The sequence below is a fragment of the Strongylocentrotus purpuratus genome, unplaced genomic scaffold (assembly GCF_000002235.5).
Source record: "Strongylocentrotus purpuratus isolate Spur 01 unplaced genomic scaffold, Spur_5.0 spur5_scaffold_17, whole genome shotgun sequence".
Taxonomy (NCBI): Eukaryota; Metazoa; Echinodermata; class Echinoidea; order Camarodonta; family Strongylocentrotidae; genus Strongylocentrotus; species Strongylocentrotus purpuratus.
The window spans coordinates 8,614,449-8,637,093 of NW_022145602.1; the positions used below are offsets into that span (position 1 = coordinate 8,614,449).

Consider the following 22,645-nt stretch of genomic DNA (forward strand, 5'->3'; position numbering starts at 1 on the left):
CAAGTACTTCACTGATGAAGTACCGGACCACCGACTTTGTGCATTGTGCGGCATCAAAGCATATACAACGTCTCAAGACGTGACAGATCACTTTTCTCTAACTTGTAACCAATCAAAAGGCCTCGTTTTTTTCCAGGAAGTGCAGGTGGACATTAATGCGCCAAATGTGGTTGTCATATTGCAAAAGATCCCTACTCTTGGAAGGGGTAGGAGAAAGCAATTTTACGTCATATTACTCCAGGAAGTGACTGAAAATGCGTCTAATTTGGTTCTGAAATTGCAAATGCTTCTTACTCTGGGAGGGGGCCAGAACCCCCTCCCAGACCCACCCCCGCTTGGTCGCTCCGCTCCCTCGCCGCTAAAGCCCCGTTCTGTCGCTTCATCGTTTTACATAATATTTAACGCCATGCCATTTTGTGCCCCCCCCCCCCCCGGTAAGAAATTCCTGGATCCGCCACTGATGCCCATACCCCTTGAGCTTTGGGGGCTCCACTCCTTGACCCCCGCCGGGGCTTTGCCCCTAGACCCCACTTTGCGAAACGTTCACCGGGGCCTGCATGTTAGAGTAGGGTGCTGCGGATTCTTTTTGTCAGCACCCCCAAACGTTTTTGCTCATTACGCCACTGGTCCACATCAATTTCCCGAACAGTTATCTTGCAGTCTGAAGAAAGTGCAGAAACGTGTCTGCTGTATTATCCTTGGATAAGAACAGTTGTATGAAACCACTCGTTTCTCTCCAGAGTCTAACTTCTTGCCGTCTTGCCCTTCTTGAATCCTTTTCTCTCAAACTGTTTAAGTCATCACGAGATCGAATTATGTTCTACCGCCAACTCGTCGCCAAACCTCTTGCCATGAACTCTGAAACTCTCTACACATAACTGTACCCCATTGTAGAACTGAGAGACACCGCACTTCAATTATTCCCTTTATCGTACGACTCCTTAACAACTAACTGTGATTTTAATTATCTTTGTCATGTTTGTATTTATTTATTTTTGCTTACCATATTATTGTTTTTCATTCTTCTCTTTTCCATTCTTCATTATTTTATCCTCCCCTCTCATGTACTTTTTCTCCTTCTCTCTAAATCAGCAATTAAAGTACTTACATGCATTATGATTATTATTACAATTTTGATTAATTACAAAAGAGTCATCTCAGAATGAAGTATCTTTTTAAAGGTAAAGACCAGCATTGGACACGCCCCAATTTCAAAAAATGAAATGGAAGCTCTCATTACCAATCATGTGAGAGAATATGTTTTGACTAATACATGTACATGATGATAAAAAATTTGCCGGGAACCGCCTACTAATTCATATATTTGGTAAATTTGTTTCTCTCGTGGTCGTGTGAGAGATATAGGGTAGTCCCATATACATCTTTCTGTGTATAGTGCTTGTAACTTTACGAAGAATGGGCCAAATTTCTTATCATTTTGATGATTCCAGAACTTTGCAGATGCTAGATGCTAGATGATCAACCTTTTCTGATCGATTCCACCACGTTTCTTTCACAATGCAATCGCATGACCATTACTGGTCTCTACCTTTAATCAATCTTTTTATTCATTATGTTTAGCTTGTATTTAGGTTTTTCACACCAATTAACCAATGTATCGGTTATTACAGAATTTTAAATCACAATTATAGGCATGTATTTTCTGAGAGGGTGGTGTTGACTTTTTGTGACTGCTTTTATTTGTGTTTGCGATGGGATTTCATTTCTTTCATTACCCATTGTCGGTTTAATTCAAAACTGTATGAGTTTTAGAGCTCAATAAGTAATGTCTTATTTAGGTATCAACAAAAGCTTATACTCTGAACATAATTGTTTAAACATAAGGTTATACTATTTACAATTGCTATACAATTTCTATTTGGAGCATTTTTGGGTTACTAAAGTTCTTGCTAGATGTTAACCCAATGAAAAGTCATGCGTAAACAATTTTCAATATTATTATTTTACTCAAAGAAAAGAACGGGGTGATTTTTTTCCTTTTTTATACCCTTTTCCCTGTGTTTGGTACTAAATTTGTCATTATAGGAAATATATATTTTTGAAGTCATTGCCAATTTTCATGAGTTCGGCTCATGGTCAATTTTAGTTGAATTGCCCACATTCAAATGTATATAATTCTTTAAAATCATATTGATTTTATTTTGGCATGTATTCTTTGGTAGCAAAAATACACCCATCACATTAGGTAATTAAGCTAAGGGTAATTGCTGGTAAATTTTCGAATTCTCTGGTGTGCAAGTTTTATATAATCTCTCTATCTTTTATGAGGGAAAAGGTTAAACAAGTACCTACAGTCTTCTCAGAAAATACATTGTGCATGTACAGTGTATGTTTAACTTAAATAATTGATATTCCTGTTATAGGCAGTTTAAGACTTTTCAACTGATATCTTGTCATGATCTTAGTTTTTGATAATTAATCGGTAGTGTTAATAGTTTAGCATGGGTTGAGTTACTGAGAGGGCACTGATGTCATGGGGGAGGGCTGCTGCTCTTATTAATTGAATTAATTGTTTAGACAGATAACTGGAATCTCAAGTTGGAGCATATGTGGGAGGGGTCATGTTGCATTCCTTTACTTTTCTTTTTACTCCTTGACGGGATGTCACATATCATTTCAGATACCCCTCCCCCCCCCCCCATAGGTATTCCTCTCAAGCAAATCAATCGATAGAGGAATGTGTAATTGGGTTAGTTCAGCAATTACATAATGATGCCTTTTGTCTCAAATTTTCAGACTTGTTGGATTGGATAGGAAAGGATCTTAACCCTAATAAGGCCGGGGGGGCATTATGCCCCCCCCCCCCCCTCCACGATTTTTCCAATTGCTCGTGAACGCATATGGATGGCGCCCCGCCGCTCGCTGACTTTTTTCTTTCAAGTCTTGCGCAACTTTTAAAAGAATTTTTTTGAAAACCGGACCTACGGTTACAAGGTCACATGACCTTTTGTCTTTGCATGTCAGCCCGAAAATCGCTCATTTTCGTGATTTGTGTACAAAACATATGGAAAAGTCATTTTTCCTAAAAAAAAAAACAGATCAGACATGGGTTATTGGGTCTTGTTTAAAGTTAAGGTGGTTGTTTGGGAGTCAAAATAGTTGAATTGTAGTAAGAAATGAAATAGAAGAACAGAAACAATGAAATACATAAGTTAAAAAACAATGAAATACATAAGAAATTATCAAAACAAGGGATAAAATAAGGAATAAGCTGGCTCTTCCGAATATTTTTGTCGTATTATTATTCAGAATGGTCTAATGAATATATGTAGTGAAAAAGAATACCTTAATATGAATAAATATATGATTTATGGGTAAAAATGTGATTTGTATGACTTTATTTGCATAAATTACCATAAATATGCAAATGAGTGAATTTTTCAAAAAAATTGAAATTATCATATTATTCTATATACTTCACTTGACAGGCGTGCAATTTTCGCGGCGATCGGCCGCTTCGCGGCCGAGATCTTAAGGGGGCCATAATGCCCCCCCAGCCGTACTAAGACCTCAAATAGCCCGGCCTTATTAGGGTTAAAGTAGTATAGTTATTTTGGCTCTATGTTCTCCAGTTTCGCTCTGATGAGTGCGAGGTTATGTCTTTTGTATGTCTTTTTTGAGAGGCATGTGCATTAGTCTTTTCTCTCTTTCATAGTATCAACTTGTATTGACATCTTTATATTAATTCCAATCATGTGATGTGTAATAACGAGTACATTTTGTACTTTATTTGCCTGTATAAACATCTATGTGTTTTTACATTTGTTGTTGTTCAGCTACCCTAAATACCCGACGTTATATTATTACCAAGAATTTGTTTCTTCTAACAATATTGACAGAAGAATTATATCTTTAATAAACGATTTTATCAGTATTGTACTAGATGTACTTCAAACTGGATGAGATTTATTCTTTTGCAATTTCATGTCTTTGAATTGTTCGTTTGTGCCATTAAGTCAGTGTAGACAGACGCGGATCCACGTGGCGATTTTTTCGGGCCCGGCTCCCCCCCCCCCCACCCCTAGTCTAAAAAAATGTTTAAAAAAATAGGATAATAACGTAAATTTAACCCTTTTTTTAAACAAACACAAAAGCGGCGCCCCCCAAAAAAAAGAATTGCGCCCACATCAAAACAAATATTACACCCCCCCCCCCCCCTGCGTATTCACCCACTGGATGAATCGCTGCTAAATATTTTCTCACGAATAGGGCCAAAAAAAAATATATTAAAAAATATATATATATATATATGTGCTCTTACCCCCCCCCCCCCCCCCCCCCTCCCGCTTATTAACAGCCGACTGAGTCGGCGCTAAATTTTCCCTCTAAAACTGTACCAAAAAAAAAAAATGTGCTTCTACACCCAGCCCCCCCCCCCCCCCCGTTTTTTCATTTTTCACCGGCCGGCTTAGTCGGCGCTAAATTGTTTTCTCAAGATTTGCCCCCCCCCCCCAACTCTTTTCGCCAGCTGGATCCTAAGTGTAGACGCCACATACTTTAAGTATAATGGCTGCCAGCTGTGCCTTGGTGTGATTTAGAGAGACTTGATGTGAAATGGGTTGTTGAGATTTGGAGAGGGAAGTCCTGGTCCATCATATTACGAGAAACCGGTAGGACGCCGCTAAAGTAAAGTAAAAATATTTGGACTAAGGGCTGAGAGATTCCGAGAAAAGTAAAACATCTGCTCAGAGCTAGATTATATTCTGGATCTCCACAGAAACATGATAGCTGTTCAAAACACATCGGTGTTCTCTACTCTATATGTCGCAAATTGGGAACTAGAAGGGCATTGATATAACCCTGTGATTTCACTGCATGTCATGAAAACCACAACAAAATCAAAAACTATATTCCAGGACCAAAATTGTCAAGCTTTTCATTACAATGCTGCCCCTCATCCCTCATACAATGTACATTTTATAAACTGATGCACAATATTTTGTCAAAGACTATTTTTCACATTTTCCTGCAATGCCCCGTTAAAATTAAAATTACATCTATGATTTAAGACATTCAATATATCTTACTAAGGCAATTCTACTGAATGTATGGGCATGGCTACATTTTATTTTCAATAATCTATAATCATTTTTTGTAATTCTCCTTGATAAATTTCCTAAATTGTTACACGGTTTTAATATAGTTTGTAGATAATCCGTCTTATATTTAAAAGGGGGGCAGTGGCTACAAGAAGCCTCCATTGACAAAACATGGCAAACATTAAGAACAATGCGCTATCTAAGCACATTTTCCGTTTAGGGACAAACATTTGAATCCAATCAGCTGTAAGACCAATTTAAAAGAAGGTTGAATGCACACGAAAGTAATCTAGCTGAAAGAAACCTCTATATTGACCAGAAAAAAGGCTGACAAAAGTAAAGTGCAATATTATTAGGTACGTCGATACGAGGATAAAAGCGAGGGCGCTCTTCAAAATAGATTAGGTTAATTAATTTTTAAAATATGTTTTTAATGTAACCGTGTTTCAAAAATTGATTCTAAAAATATGTAATGGCATGAACTATCACTCTACAAAGTTTGAATCATCAATTTAAAGCGCAAGACAAAAAGTTGAACAAACTACCTAAACAGGACAATAACACCATCTCGAACTATAAACCTTCGTACATACACATTTTGCCTTTCAGGATGGATCCCATTCGTGACAGATTGTGTGGAAATCGATTTACACGTCGTGTATTTTACATGCAGGAAAGGGTGTATCACGCCGTTTAATTCCGTTTAATTAAAGGTAGAATTTGCGTAGCAATTAGACGAATTCAGATTTTTTTTCCCCTGCCATTTATTTATTATGCAGTTCATATGCAAAGTTGAACCTAATACGTTCTTATGTCTTTCCATAATACTTAGTGTAAAACTAACAAAATTATACACATTATGTGGTGAATATTCTAACACAAGAAATCTATAGAAGATTATAGCTGCAATATGTGACAGATAGATGTAAGAGCTGTTGTGTGCGTAGGGTTTGTCACTGCTTAGTGTGTATAATATGAAACTATTCAAATCGTATGATTATTGGATATCACGATGTTAACGATTTTTATGTAAACCCATTTCATGTTAAATAAATCATTCGAATAATAGGAATTTCCTGCAGTCGTTTTAGAACAATCAAACCTTGGTATTTATCTATGGTATAGATATGGGCTTATTTGGTTTACCTTGCATAATTATTCATTATCTCCATACGTTTTCTTTTAATGCACCCCCTCAATAAACTTTATTTTCAGCACAATTAACTTTGAGGTATATATGCTATCATGTTTCTTGTAAATGATCCTCAGCATGAGTGTTCAAGCAGTATTAATTTTGGGGCGATCGGAATTGTAGTTCCGCTATTCAATTTTGTTTTCAAATACATAAATAGCCTTTCAATTTGAAGAATGTATATTCAATGTCTGATCTGGCGAGATCGAGCATATAATTTAATCAAAACTGTCAAATGTACGTGAATTGAAGTGACATCAGAAAAGCTACAAGCCTCAAACATATGGTTTATTATCATTATTGTAAGTTGTTATTGTTGTTATTATTATCATTATCATTACTATTATTATTTTTATCGTCATCATTATCATATTCATTATCAGTATTTATATCATGACCAGTACTAGTATGTTCGTCTATGTTTCTCTAGCTATACTGACCTTCTTGTTAGTATCACTGTATAGTCTAATTGAGCTGTACCTCTGCACCATCTAACATTCTTCTGAATTCGACTTGGCTTATGAAGATAATTGTTTCCCTTTGAAATAGAACTTTAACCAAAAAACTGCCTATGTACTTAAATGACAACGTGATCGACACAAAGCAGTCATTGGCAATTGCGGATTTTTTCTTTAAGAACGGCTTCTAAGCGGTAGTCTTGTTCAAGACTCAAACGCACCAGAAGTCTTACGAGACTGGAATATATCCGCAGCATTGAACTCAGAATCAAATTAATATAACAAATTTGATATCTATAACACATCTAATTAAGAATTCAATCTGCGATAGAAGTACAAAAAATCCGTTTCATAAAACAAATAACAAGTTGATATAGTCAATAATTAATTGATAGTTCGCGAACGAGTCTAATTGCACTGTCGTGCTCTGAGCTGCGCGCATATATACAACTAAAACAACTACAACGCTATATTTATAGACTTTATCTGTGACGATGAACCCAACTTTATCTGTGACGATGAACCCAACTTTGGTGCTTGACACGGTTTTCTGTAGAAATCATGTAAGTACATGTCATATTTATTCCGTACTTTCGTATTCATCTCATAAGGTCATATTTATGTGGTTTTCGATGTTTGAATACTTTTCCGGAGGTTAAACAAAGATTGATTCTGAGAGTGAGAGCTCGAGTAGCCGGGGTGGGTACGCACAGGCGCGAGCCGAGAGCGGAAGCTACGGGCAGCGTCCGCCCTAGAACTCCCGGGCATTTTCGCAACAGTCCCTACGGCCTACTGAGTACTGTCAGTACTGAGCTGATGTATACTGCACACACATAGACCTCTACATGTAGATTCTAGCTGCATTAATTACAATAAATAATATTTAATTTGGCGCTAGTGTAGTTCCGTATCCATTTTTTTTAGCAGTTTCATATCCATTCTTAGCAAAGGAAATTTAGCCCAATTTTTGACTCTAACAAGTCTCTAGTTTAGGTCTAACTTGTTAGAGTCTAATTTTAATTCATAGGTCTAGGTCTAGGTCTAGACTCTAGACCTAGACATAGATCTAGACCTAGATCTAGATCTATATCACATTTTCCACCTGAATTTGAATCACATCCGACATCGGGAAACCTCCGTTTAACAAGGCTTCGATGTCGATGTTGTCGCTCAGTACCGTCTCTACGCTATAGCTTTGCAACTCAAACTGAAGCTATCAGTCCAAAATTATGCAAACTTCTCGTATGGTTTATTGTATCGTGCATGCGAGAAATGTGATTATGATTCAAATTAGTAAAAAATTGGGCTAAAATTCCTTTGCTAAGCCTAAGAATGGATTATTAAACTGCTTAAAAAATGGACACGGAACTACACTGGCGCCTTCAATTTTTATATAGAGGGTCTAGCGCTTAATACAAATGTCTCTGAGCGCTTTACAAAAATGTCGCTAAGGCTAAGCGCTTTACAAGTTTACAAATATAGACTAGACTAGGGCTAGGGCTACTATCCTTCTTCGTCTTCAAGATAATCTGCCTCCTAGATCTACTCCTAGCTCCTTCAATACTGAAGATTCTTGCAGATGCCTTATACCAGTACTAGGCCTGAGTGATTGGGCTGTGCATGTGGACCATTAAACTAGGGTCTAGATTATACTACTTACTAGACCTCTAGCTATAATTTATAGCTACAAATAGTGCAATGAATGGGTTCTTTGCAAGGGTGGTGACTCTCCTGTACACGGGGCCTCCATTTAACGTCCTATCCGAGGGACGTAGTGTTTTCCACTTGACATAACCTGTGCGCTGCGCCTATGAACAAGGGAAGGGGAACGTTAACACACTTCAGTCATCTGCCTGGGTGGGGGTCGAACCCGGGATCTCCCTTCTTAGATCTAGACTAGACCTATATATCTCCATGCTTGGTTCGACAAGCAGACACTTTACTAACTGAGCAAACTCGCCTCCTGGCTGTGTATTAAAAGTTGTGCTATTGATTCTCAACATTTCACACAGCACTGTACAAAGCTCAGCCAATTTCACTCAAAATTGGTACTTTACTTTAGATCTAGACTAGTGACAATTGATGACACCTACTACTAGTCTAAAATAGCAGTAAAATACAATTTTTTCAACTTGCAGATCTATGTTAGAAAGAATAATTTAAAACTTTTAAGCTTGGGCTTACTGTCAAATTGCCAATCAGCCACTTCGCATCGTCTTTATTGCGTGCATTCATTTGTTAGGTGTGTATGGACTATTTGTGTGTGCAATTCTGCCTATTAAAGTATTAACACATAGCAGTGCTAAATAGCCAAGGTCAATACGCATTAGCATTGACTCTCTATCCTGCTCCCCCCCCCCCCCCCATTCCGAAAACGGAGGGACACCATGCGTGTTACCAAAATGTCCGGTAAAGGGGTACTTTTCGTACGACAAAGTCCGGCCTGAGAATTCTAAAAATAGGGGGTGTATTTGACTTTTCACCTGGAGATTTCTTTAAGAAGGGGGTGTTTTTTCTTGTTTCTCTCATCTCTTTGGACTCCTGAGAAATTAAAAAAGGGGATTATAAAATATCTTGAACATAGAAAAATCAATCAAATCCAGGGACTGATGTAGACTATTTTTATACTGTAGTCTAATTCACACACAGCTGCATTACTATCCTGGCTGTGTCCTGTGTATTGAACCTATATTCTCAACATTTCAAACACCACTGTACAAAACTCAACTGATTTAACTAAAAATCGGTACTTTAGTTTAGTGACAATTGATGACACCTAAAATTAAATAGCAGTAATTACTGATTCATTAAATCTAAAGAGTATCTCTACGAGGATAAAGTACTTAGTTACAGAGTTTGATTACATAAGTCATTGATCATGACAGGTACATTAGTATGTGAAAGGACACAGTCATGCAGGCACAGGTGATGTCAGTTAAGAATAATGGAAGGTTTATTTCTAACTAAGTCTCAATATCAGGCACTAAAGTAATTATTCGGTGGTGATATATTATGCAGATAAGTGAGCATAGAACTAATTTGCAGACTTTGTTTATTCTTACAAGGTATGAATGAAAACACGAGCACAGAAATTTGTATGTATTTCATGTGCTAAATGTATGTAATGCAGGCCGAGTTCTTTGAGGGTATTCTCTGGGTGTGTGAGCCAACCAGTAATGACAGCTTATCTGAGTAAGGGGGGGGGGGGGGTTGGTCTGCTGAGACAGGGCAGGAAAAGCCCACATAAGGGGCATCCATAAATTTCGGCAGTCCTCAGATAGGGGGTGCTTTCAAAAAGAGGGAACAAGCATATGTGTACCCTAAATAACACTGAGTGGGGGGGGGGGGGGGGGCTCTCTATCAGTCTTAGACAGAAATAACCGTCTGATATGGGTCATTTCTTTAATAAAACTGACATTTGTTGACATTCCCCATACACAGATGGTAACCCAGACGACTCACACAGGGGGGGGGGGGGGGGGGGGGGGGATAGATTGAGCCTTTTCTAGTGCTGTAGCCGAACCGCCGAACCGAACTGAAGTTCAAAAAAGCCATAAACAAGAATACATGTGCGTGATCAAAAAAAGTTCAGCTCAAACCCATTCAACAAAAAAAATAATATTTTAATTGTAACAATATCGGACAAATTTCACAATATGAATAATGAAATAAATGTATATTATAGTATGGTATTTATTTATTCAGGAAAAATAGGGATTTTATATTTTTCCTATCGAAAATAAACACTTATAAAAAAACAGTGATCGACGAGCCTGAGTCTCTATTCAAGATGGCAGCTTTCATGACATTAGACAACAACCGTCTCCGAAAATCTTTAAAAAATATTATTTATTGACAAATTGAAAACAAAACACGATTCAAGACGGAAATACGAATGTAAGTAGTACTATTCTTCACAAATAATGACGTTAAGAGCAGTTTTTTAATGTGAAATTCGAGTGGGAAGAAGTCCCCCGTGCTGGACGGGCCTGGCCGGCCGGCCCGCCGGGTGCCGACCGCCGTGGCTATAACGCTGCTTGCTATCATATTACCAAACCCCGAACCGAACCAAGTTCGGGTGAAAAATTGCTGAACTCTGCCGAACCGAACCGAACACGAACATAGCGTCTGATTTACAGCACACGTCCATTCTGTACCTCTTTTTACTCTGAAATCTGCTCCCCCGATTTTCGATATTAAGATCTAATTTTCTGATTTATAAAGCAAATAGAAAATTTTTTTAGACCCTATATTTTTCTCCTATTCACAGTTTTTATGACTTATTTTCAAATGTGAAATTTACGGAATTACGTGTATGAGTTATCCATTTTTATTTCAGAACCGTGAAACGGTACGTTCATGCATTCATTCTGGTAATCTATGACATGACCCGGCCGATATATTTCCGGGTCAACCTACCAAAACATAGCCAATGGCCAATTAGAGCACTCGTTTAATATTGGGTTTATGAATATTCATATGTCACCTGGTCAAGCCGGGCTGACTCGTACGTAGCTATTGGACGTTCGAAATGAAAAAATGAATATTGATCAACTAAAACCAAGATGGCTGACAACGAATCATGTTGACTACGAGACTTTCTCGGATTAATCATTATCCCCTCGCCAACGAAGTCGGAGGGGATATAGAAACACTGCCGTCCGTCCTACCATGCGTCCGTCCGTCCATAACAATTTTGGATTCCGATCAATAACTTTGGTAATGTTTGACGTATTTTAATGAAATTTGATATGAAGGTTCATGGTATCAAAACACAGCCCAAGTTCGATTTCGGAGTATGGAGGTCAAAGGTCATAGCTCATTATGATTAAATATGCGAATCTGGTTTCCATTCGATAACTTGAGTAATGTTTGACAGATTTTAATGAAATTTGATATTAAGGTACATAGTATCAAAAGACAGTCTAAGTTCAATTTCCAAGTATGTAAGTCAAAGGTGAAAGGTCATAGCTCATTAAATATGCAAAAACACCTAATTATATATGTGAAAATGTGGTTAACTTCCTTGCCTAGTAATATAATAGTATAGTCCAATGGAGGTAACTTGTCCTGATGCACATTTGTATAAAGGTCATTTGTACCCTGCGAGGGGATGCTACGCTTTGCGTTGACTTGTTAATTTAGGATCTAAATGAGCAAGCTATCGTTAGTCAAAGTAGATATTTCTGTGTTATTTTTTACTTTTTAATATAATCAAATGTAATTTTACAGCCAAAGTGAATATATGAGGATGTAAAGAGTAAAAATTTTGTTGCATATCTCATTCATCGCGGTCCTGTCAAACTGAACCATTTGTTCCACTCAGTCACCATCGGACGTACTGCAGTCTATGTATAGAGGCGGTCAGAGGAGCCAGATGCAATTTCAGCAGAACAACCGTCGATATCAGAGACTGAAGCTTTCGGTCTATATCAGTCTATGCTTTGCTGGAGTGAAATACTGTAGTGAATTTGGTTATTTGGACTTGGCTGTCGGATTTAATAAATTTAGAATTGAAAATTTCATTTTTATTTCAAGGGCAGGCTAAGCTGTAAGCAGCCAAAACAACAACTCCTGCAATAAACTGCAAAACCCCAAACAGTGTTTAGATTTCACTAACTCCATGTTTATGCTTCAGAGAGCTCCGCCTACGGCCACCGAAGGGCTTCGGTGATGGAGCTCCCTGGAGTAAAGATTTCACTAGACTTTAGTTAAATTAGAATTAAAACTAGAATTTAATTCGTCACGAGGACGAATAAGGTGGTCTGTCTTCAAGTCTAATGATAGATTATAATATGTACTATATTGAAAAAGGTAGAAGTTATATAGACATGTAAACAATGATGATCATGATGATGATCATGATGATGATGATCTTGATAGTAATGGTGATGACGATGATGATGATCATGGTGATGTTGATGATCATCAACAGACCATGATGACATCTGATTGAAAAAAATGAGGGGACATTTAGATAGTGTATAGTCTCAGCTACAACATACTCAAAAATCAACAAAAATCGAGCTGAAATAACGGTGATATTGCTCGCAAAAGACATGAATGTAGAATCCAGATTGAGAAAAAGTCATCTCCCTTAAGGATTACACGCAAAAAGTAATAGATCAAGTGATAATAGGGTAATAATAAAGTAAATATGGTTGTTTATTACATTATTTGCGATTCTATGTGTTTTAATATTCAAAGGAGATAGTACAGTGAAAGGTCAAAAAGAAAAAAAGTGAAGAAAAAAAATTATTGGAGACGCCCGGACTCGAACCAGGGACCTCGAGGTCGGAAGTCAAGTGCGTTACCGATATACCAAAACATTTCCCATAGAGATTACACGTAAACGGAAAATGGAATTATCAAATCCCACATTGTAAGTGAGATATGAGCATGGTCCCGGCATCTGATCGAGAAATAAAGGGCACACTCGTGATAGCTTATTGTCTCAGCGACAACATACTCAAAGCTCAGCGTAAACAAAGATAAAACAACGGAGATATGGCTCGCGAAAGACGAAAATGTAGAATCCAGTTTTGAGAAAAAGTCATGTCCCATAGAGAATACACGCAAAATGTGAAAAATTGACATGCCTCCTTTAATCGCAAAAATACGCCATGATGCCTTTGTCAAAATGAAATATCGTGGTGACTGCATTTGTAGAGAATATTATAAGGTAGAACATATCAAAATTTGAAGGAAAATTGATCAACATTTGCAGAGATACAATCAATTTTCCAAAAATCTGCTGACGTCATAATATGAAAATTGAAATTTTGAGTTCGGAGGCCATTATGATGACGTCATGAGTTAATTGAGGGTCAAATGAAACATGAAATCATATTTCCGATTCATACTCTATCAAAATATGAAAAAAAAACTTGGGGTCACCTTACATCCTAAAGCGCTACAATGGATTTTGTACAGGCATGTTTTTGCCCATGTATGCTATGTATTACAAAAGCTCGCGCGCACGGTAATTATCTTAAACGGACGCTCATTCCGTTATTAATGGGCAGAAAAAGTTGAACAAGGTATCAAAATGCTTGAAAAAATGTGCCAAATATGATGAAAGAAAAAATTTGGCGATTCTATGTTGGAAGATGCAATTACGCGCGAAAACGCGCGCGCATGTGCGTGCGCGCGTTTTTTTGCAAAATGCTTAAAATGGCCTGAAACGTATAGAAAATTAATTTGGAACGAATTTGAGCATTTTAAAATTTTAATGCGCGCGTACGTGCGCGTCGAGGTGCGCGCGCAAAATTTGATGAAATTTATAGTTGACCTTTGACCTTAAGTTGATGTATACCAAATATGGTTGATTTTTGATGACTCGTTATTGAGATATGATAATGACCTGATTTTTACAAAATGGCGCCTGGATGACGTCACGATGACCTAATGACCTTGAAAAAGTTGATTTAACTTGAAATCATAAGGCTTGATGACTGACAGAAATTTGAAAGAAATTGACCATGTCGATTTCGAGTGAACGTGTGTACAAAAAAGTGTACGGAAGAAATAAAATAAACTAGAAATTTAATTCGTCATAGGGACGAATTAGGTGGTCTGTCTTCAAGTCTTATGATAGATTATAATATTTACTATATTGAGAAAGGGAGAAGTTATATAGACATGTAAACAATGATGATCATGATGATGATCATGATGATGATGATCTTGATAGTAATGGGGATGACGATGATGATGATGATGATCATGATGATGTTGATGATTATCATCAACAGACCACGATGACATCAGACTGAAAAAAAATGAGAGAACATTTAGATAGTATATAGTCTCAGCTACAACATACTCCAAAATCAACAAAAATCAAGCCGAAATAACGGCGATATTGCTCGCAAAAGACAAGAATGTAGAATCCAGATTTGAGAAAAAGTCATTGTACCGGAGTGTTGGCTCAGTCAGTAGAGCGTCCGCCTCACAACCGGGAGGTCATGGGTTCGAACCCCGGCCGCGTCATACCAAAAGACGTTAAAAGATGGGAGTTGTTGCTACCTTGTTTGGCGTTCAACAATAAGGGATAGAGCAACGTCGATCTGGCGCTGCTCAGTGGCTGCCGGGCTCACGATCAATTGGGCAAAAAGAATTTCCGTTTCGGTTTAATAAAATTTGGAGTGGACTATTAGGCTATTATTATTATTATTATTATCTCCCATAAGGATTACACGCCAAAAGTAATGGATCAAGTGATAATAGGGTAATATTAAAGTAAATATGGTTGTTTATTACATTATTTGCGATTGTACGTGTTTTAATATTCAAAGGAGATGGTACAGTGAAAGGTCAAAAAGAAAAAAAAGTGAAGAAAAAAAATTGTTGGAAACGCCCGGACACGAACCAGGGACCTCGAGGTCGGAAGTCAAGTGCGTTACCGATATACCAAAACATTTCCAATAGAGATTACACGTAAACTGAAAACTGTATTCTCAAATCCCACTTTGTAAGTGAAATATGAGCATGATCCCGGCATCTGATCGAAAAATAAAGGGCACATTTGTGATAGCTTATTGTCTCAGCTACAACATACTCAAAGCTCAGCGTAAACAAAGATACAACGACGGAGATATTGCTCGCAAAAGACGAGAATGTAGAATCCAGTTTTGAGAAAAAGTCATGTCCCATAGAGAATACACGCAAAATGTAAAAATTGACATGCCTCCTTTAATCGCAAAAATACGCCATGATACCATTGTCAAAATGAAAATTCGTGGTGACTGTATTTGTAGAGAATATTCTCAGGTAGAACATATCAAAATTTGAAACAAAATTGATCAATATTTACAGAGATACAATCAATTTTTCCAAAAATCTGCTGACGTCATAATATGCAAATTGAAATTTTGAGTTCGGAGGCCATTATGATGACGTCATGAGTTAATTGAGGGTCAAATGAGACATGAAATCATACCTCCAACTCATAATCTATTTAAATATGAAAGAAATTGGGGGTTATCTATCAATTCTGAAGAGTTAAAATGAATTTTGTATAGGCATGTTTTTGCCCATGTATTGTGGATACAGATAGCGCAGGTCGGCGCGTGCGTTCAACTTTGACAGCCGCTAATTGCGGTATTACTGGTCGGAAACAGGTAAACAAGGTATCAAAATGCTTGGAAAAATGTAATAAATATGATAACAGAAAAAATTTGGCGATTCTATGTTGCAAAATGCCAGGACGCGCGGATACGCGCGGAAACGCGCGCGCATAATTACGCGCGCGCAAATTTTGAAAATGCTTAAAATGGTCTGAAACCTATGCAAAATTAATTTTGAACGAATTTGACCATTTTTAACTTTAATGCGCGCGTACGTGCGCGTCGAGGTGCGCGCTCAGAATTTTTTGACATTTTTCGTTGACCTTTGACCTGAAGTTGATGTATACCAAATATGGTTGATTTTTGATGACTCGTTATCGAGATATGATAATGACCTGATTTTTACAAAATGGCGCCTGGATGACGTCACGATGACCCCATGAACTTGAAAAAGTTAATTATACTTGAAATCATAGGGCTTGATAACTGACAGAAATTTGAAGGAAATTGACCATGTCAATTTCGAGTAAACGTGTGTACAAAAAAGTGTACGGAAGAAATAAAAATAAAGAAAGAAAGAATAAAGAAAATTCTAGCGAAATCAATAGGTGATCTGTCGTTGACAGACCACCTAATAAAGAATAAAGAATAAATAAAGAAAGAAAGAAAATTCTAACGAAATCAATAGGTGATCTGTTGATAACAGACCACCTAATAAAAATGTAAGTAATCTAGAGTCTAGTCGGTAGACAGTAGGAGGACTAGGAGCAAATTGGCTCAGTCGGTGAAGCGTCTGCCTGTCGGCCCAAAGATCTTGGGTTCGAATCTCACCCAGGCGGATGACTGAAGCAAGCATTGTGCGTTACCATGCCCCTCTCCTTGTTGTTTCATAAACGCAGGCTATGTTACGTGGAAAACAATCCATCTCTCGGATAGGATGTTAAAAAGAGACCCCATGTACAGGATAGTCATCACCCTTGCAACTTAAGAACCCACGGCACTATTCGTATAAGAATAGGGGAAAACCTGATGTAGTGGTCTACCTGCACAGCCCACTCAGGCCAAATATATATATAAATATACGGCATCTGCAAGAATCTTCAGTACCGGTACTGAAGGATAGGAGGCAGATTATCTTCAAGAAGGAGAAGAAGTATACTGCACTCTGCAGTGTAGTGCAGTCTCGTGCCTAGTCATGCTAGTGGTTTCTAAATTTACTCTAGAGTATTGATCTTGTTTTGGCGCAGTCTTGACTCTATGTCTCTTAGTTTACGTCAAGACTCTGTCTCTACTCTTAGTCTTTAGACTGCAAACATTGTAGCAGTGACTGTTGTTTTCAGTCACTGAGTCTGAATGTGAACCAAGCTATTTTAAGAATAAATTTTCCCCCTCTCTTTTACAGGAAATATACAGAGTGTATTACCAAATGCTTGCTTCTTTGAGTATGTGCCTGAAACAAGAATGTCTTGGAGAAAACAGACCACCACGAGAAGGTAAACCTATTTTTATTTAAAAAAAAAAAAATTCTTGGACTTTTTAAAACTTGATCTGTTTAGTTTGTCAAGTAAAAGGAAATTTGTAAATGGGTGAGGGCATTAAATAAGGCCAAGTTGGAGGGGTATGCAAGGGCTGGTTTGAGAAGTATCCATTCAGGGGTGGCTACATGTATGTGTGCAACAAGATGTCTACTAAAAAGTTGCTGTAGTGTTTATTTAAGTGTATTTTAACTTTAACAATATATTTTTTTATAATTAACATTTGAAGGCCATGAAGAAGGGATGGGGGGAGAGTCCTATACACGAAACAGAATGACAAGCAAAAAGAAAATAATTGACTATCCAATTTTGCTGAAAAAGAAAGTAAACATTGAAGACAACTGAAAGAAAAAAAAATAATGCAATTTTTGTGTATTCTTACATATTTGGTTAATATTTATTGAATATTTGTATAATTCTGTTCCAGGGATTGAGAGGAAGGCCTTGCTGTTGAGAGATCATGGGGTGCCTTGAGGTTCCACTTCCAGTCTTGATGTTCTACCCCTTACCTCAAAGCGATGGACTCTTGTGCCTGGCAATATATGAGCGAAGCACAATGGACTGGTAATTCATAATGTATATTACAATGTTTTTTTAAACAAATAAGGGAAAGAAACAGAGATAAATTCATAGCATATGAGTCTGTCATGGCATTTTTAGTAACTCAACATTTGCTCCTGCAACAACTACTCTAGGCTTTATTTTGTCAAAGGTGTAGGGTTAGACTGAGGGTTGGAATTGGGATTAAGGTGGTTTAGGTTGAGGGTTAGGCCTAGGGATGAAGTTTAATAGTGTAGAAAATTTATGTGAAGCAATTGTCTCAGGAGAAGGTGTCGTACAACTGGATTTTCCAGGTGCTGGTGGAGCTGCATGTATCTCTTACTCATCAATGGTAGTTTTAAAATCTTCCTCTGTATTGTGAAAGCAGCAACATGATGAAGAGTGGAAGGGAAAAAAGTATACAACACAGTATCATTTACAATAGATTTTATAAAGTAAAAACACACTGGCCTGCAGTTTGTGAAACATGTAGCACTGTATTACCAGTTAAAAGAATTCAGCAATTTTTACAACGTGCTCTATTGGCATTTATTTACTGGTCATGTTGTAACACAAAATGAATTCTTAACTTTAATCCTGGATCCATTGCTAAACATATTGTCAAACCTAAATGTATTAAAGTAGCCACACGAAGAATCAAAAGTGTTTTGAATTGATGCACAACTCATATTATTGCGAAGGGGAAGCCTTGCTGATCAAATACAACAACTCTTTTCTTCAAAATATCTTTGGGGCCCGCAGTAATCAACTCTCAAAAATGTTAGTTTTGAGATCCAGATTTTCTGCCTTAATCAACGGTCCTTTATAGAGCGTCAATATTTGTGACGTCACATACGGGACATGGCTGGCTAGCTACATACTGCTCCACGGCACTGAGCTGTTTGTCCAGTGTGTGACGTCACTATTCAGAGCTCGCTACGCTCGTGTGTTTGGCTTACGTTCGGGGGCGCTTGGGGTCTAAGAAGTGTGTTGAAAAATTGCATTTTACGCCTTTCCATGATATCTATATGATTTCTCAGCAAATTATTCGTGTTTTTCAAGAGAAAATCTTTCCATCCATATGTAATTTGTTCTAATTATCAGTTGTTAGTGAATTTTCTTTGTGTAGCTCTTTAAACATTGCCGGACACAATTTCGGGCTACCCTAAATCCCTTTCTACATACCAGTATTGTTCAAAGTTTATATTTTATTACACCCTTACTGCGAGTTCTAGAAATTCTGCAAGAACCCTACCCTGCTGTTCACTTTATAATTAGTACTGTACATTGCTTTCATGAACATGCCATAAAAGTGAGTTTATTTTATGTCTCTATACAAACAGGTGCCTGTACATGTAATGTATTTCATGCAAATGAACGGTAGAATGACAAGCTCACGATGATATGGTAGACAAGGACCTTGCTGTCTAAAGCTTGGAGGCCAGATGACAGTGTCTGAAGTAAGTCGCCCCATAGAAGAGCGAGAACTTTCTGTTGCAATTGTTAACCAACACATCCTTACCACATGCAACCCATCCCACTTTCACAATATATTCTCTTAACAACAGTAACCCAAGTTCAACGTCTGGATTGGTGATTTTAAACAAAAATGGGGGTGGTAGGGCGGTCAGCCTAGCAGTACAAGATCTAAATATGTCATATGGCTGTATCTTGGATGACCTGGAGGTAGTTGCCCGAGAAGTGTGATAAAGAAAAATATGTTTGCATACTAATAGTAAAAAAAATTAAAAAAATGATTGGACACCTTTGGTTGTTACAACTCAGATCAGAATGAGATTTTTACACTGTAAAGTTGCAGATGTCAAGTATTTTTGGAATTCAATTCTATGATTTCTCTGTGAATGCCATTTTAAAACAATGGTCTGAATGTTTAATTAGATCTTTTACACAAACGTAGTATGTTAGTAACGAAAGGCATGTTTGGTAATACAGTAATTTCATTTCAGACCATGAAGACCATGTATTATTATAATAATCTGGGATCTGTCGTTGGGCTGATAAGCATGGAAAATAAGGAATGTACTCCTGTCGAGCGAACAATATGTTTATATAAAACTAATAGCCCTTGAAGATTACTTACTAGAAGGTGTAGAACAAGAAGAAAACAAAGAAGAAATACACTGATGATGTCAGCTTTACTTCTTAAAGTTGTATACTATTTGAAAATAGTTTATATTTTATTCATGAATAGCCGGCTTGTCAGAATTGCGTACAAGGATGCCATTGGACTTTGCTGTACTTGTAGCTGAAGGGGAGCAGTCACCAAAAGGATCGTGCAACTCGAAAACAATGTGGATACCTCTACCGAGTTCATCTCAAATAACATGGCTCTTCAAGAATCAAGGTGTGATAGTGGATGTACATGTAGAGGGGTTTGTGACCCTCCTGACTGTGGACTACTTGCAATACACATAAACTCAATCAATGGATTGTAGAGGAGTAATGGTGGGTCCGGTGAGCTCAACTTTGGAGGTTAATTTAGCAAAATTAATGAAGTTCCTTTTAATATGGGTGTATATGGTTCCAGGGATTAATTTGACGCAATGCCTTGTAGTGACACGCCCATTTAAGGGGCAACACGTCTCAGAAAGTATAAAATGGGAAGCAGTTTCTGAATTGGCGCAAGCTTTTACTTTTCGGATGACTTCCTCATTTTGTTTCATACTCCATTTCCTTTGCCGCCATGAGGTGCTAAAGTTTTAGCAGAGTTCGGGGCGTCCAGCCCATAGATGTGACTTTTCGTGATTGTATGTAATAAATTGTAATAAAGTTACTATCCACTTCAACACTTGACTCTTGTCGAGAATTTTATTTCTTCGTGTGGACTTTGTTCTTCTCTGGAACGCGAATTGGGCAGGGTGATCGAAGGCCACCGGCCACTCAGTAGCCGGGGCTTTTTCATGTATAAAAAATGTTTGAAGACAAGCGACTGCATTATAAGCTCAGCATGATCAGTAACATTTTTGAGAGAATTCAAGTCATCGTTTGATTTGATTTGATTTGATTTATTTATTTCTGTTTGATTTTCTTTTTCTTTTGCATTTTTACAAATATATAACAAACAAATATTGCAAATTTACACATGACAAAAGAATGTATGTAGAATAAGGTAAGGCTGGGTGTAACTAATCGAGAACATCAAACAGGAGGGTTGACAAAATAAGCAAAGCTTGATAGTATGACTACCCTCAAAGGATACATAATAATACAAATATGGAAGAACAAAATATTGGTAAAAGGGGGAAAAGACAGAAAAAAGAAGAGAAAAGAAAGAGGGGATGCACATCAATATTCACAGACTTATGTGGTAGTTGGATTTCAAATTGATATATAAAGATTTTAAATAAGAAAAGAAATGCAAATTTGAATACTGAGTGGCCAACTTGGGATACAATAGAATGAGAAGACTCTCAAGGTTCGGACAGTAAGAATGTGAAAGTAAGATCAGCCAGCTGGTTTTAAACCTGGGCCTGCGAGTCAGAGCCTTGAAATGTTTGTATAGAAGACAGTGTTTATTCAGTATCCCAAGTAGGCCACTCTTTATTCATACGTGTATTCATACCAGGTCATGGAAGGTTATAATCAACGTTTCAATAAATGGAAGCAAAAAAAAGTAAACAGTACAGAAAATTATCGAGTTTTGTAACGATGGGTAAACGAGGAGAATTTATTTTGTTGATGGATTTAAAGATAATGAGCAATAAGAAACTTTTTCACCGCTCTTTTAAAGGATAGCATTGTATTCATCGTTTTTATTTCAGGGGGTAGTGCATTCCAGGTATCAGGGCCAGAATGTCTAATTGAGTTTTGAGCTAAGGCTGTTTTGGCGTTAAATAGGTGATAGTCATTGGAATGCCTGGTTGGGTAGGATGAAAATTAAAATTATGTTGGAATAAAATGACTAGTGATGGGGGAAGATTGCCGGATTTAAGTCGAAACATGAACACAGATTTTTGCATGTAGTGTATATCACTTATTTTTAGAGTTTTTAATGTGGCAAATAAAGGGTCAGTGTGGTCGCGATAACCTGCATCGGTACAAACTCGAATTGCTTTTTTCTGTAACAGTAATATACGATTAGTATTGCACTTATGAGTAGCCCATATGATATTGCAGTAAGAAATATATGGTAAAACCAGTGTATTATATAGCATACTAAGCACATGTGTTGGCAAAAAGTATTTTAGCTTAAATAGTATACCAATATTGCGAGAAATAGGGGTAGAGATATAATTCACATGATCATTCCAGTTACATTTTTCATTTATATATACACCTAAGAATTTCGTTGATGACTTTTTTTCTATTGGAACATTATCGACAAGCAGCTCAAAGTTATAAATATTGTGATTTCTTGAGTTTCTAAAGTGAATAAAATTGGTCTTCTTTAGGTTCAATGATAATATGTTGCTTTTGAACCATTTCGATAACTTAGGTAATTCAGTGTTCATGGTTGCGATCATCGAATTTAAATCGGAATGTGAATAAAATACATTTGTATCATCGGCAAATAATATATACTGTAGAATTGGTGAAACATTAGAAATATCGTTGACATATATCAAAAATAATAGTGGCCCAAGTATGGAGCCTTGCGGAACTCCACATTTAATAGATGATACGTTAGAAGAAACTGAATTGAATAAAGTATATTGTTTTCTTGATGACAAGTAATTTTCGAACCAATCAAGTGCTTTACCTCGTACACCGTAATGCTTTAATTTATACAATAATATAGTGTGATCAAGAGTATCAAATGCCTTGCTGAGAT

The 22,645-nt window shown here is 37.2% G+C and overlaps 1 long non-coding RNA gene across 1 annotated transcript; it reads left to right on the top strand.

The window, feature by feature from the left end:
• The first annotated feature begins 7,202 nt into the window (after positions 1–7,202).
• LOC115925183 lies at positions 7,203–21,020 on the top strand. Its single transcript, XR_004064586.1, has 5 exons — positions 7,203–7,273; positions 17,181–17,271; positions 17,741–17,877; positions 19,197–19,313; positions 20,066–21,020. It is a non-coding gene; the product is annotated as an uncharacterized LOC115925183 (long non-coding RNA).
• The last annotated feature ends 1,625 nt before the right edge of the window (positions 21,021–22,645 follow it).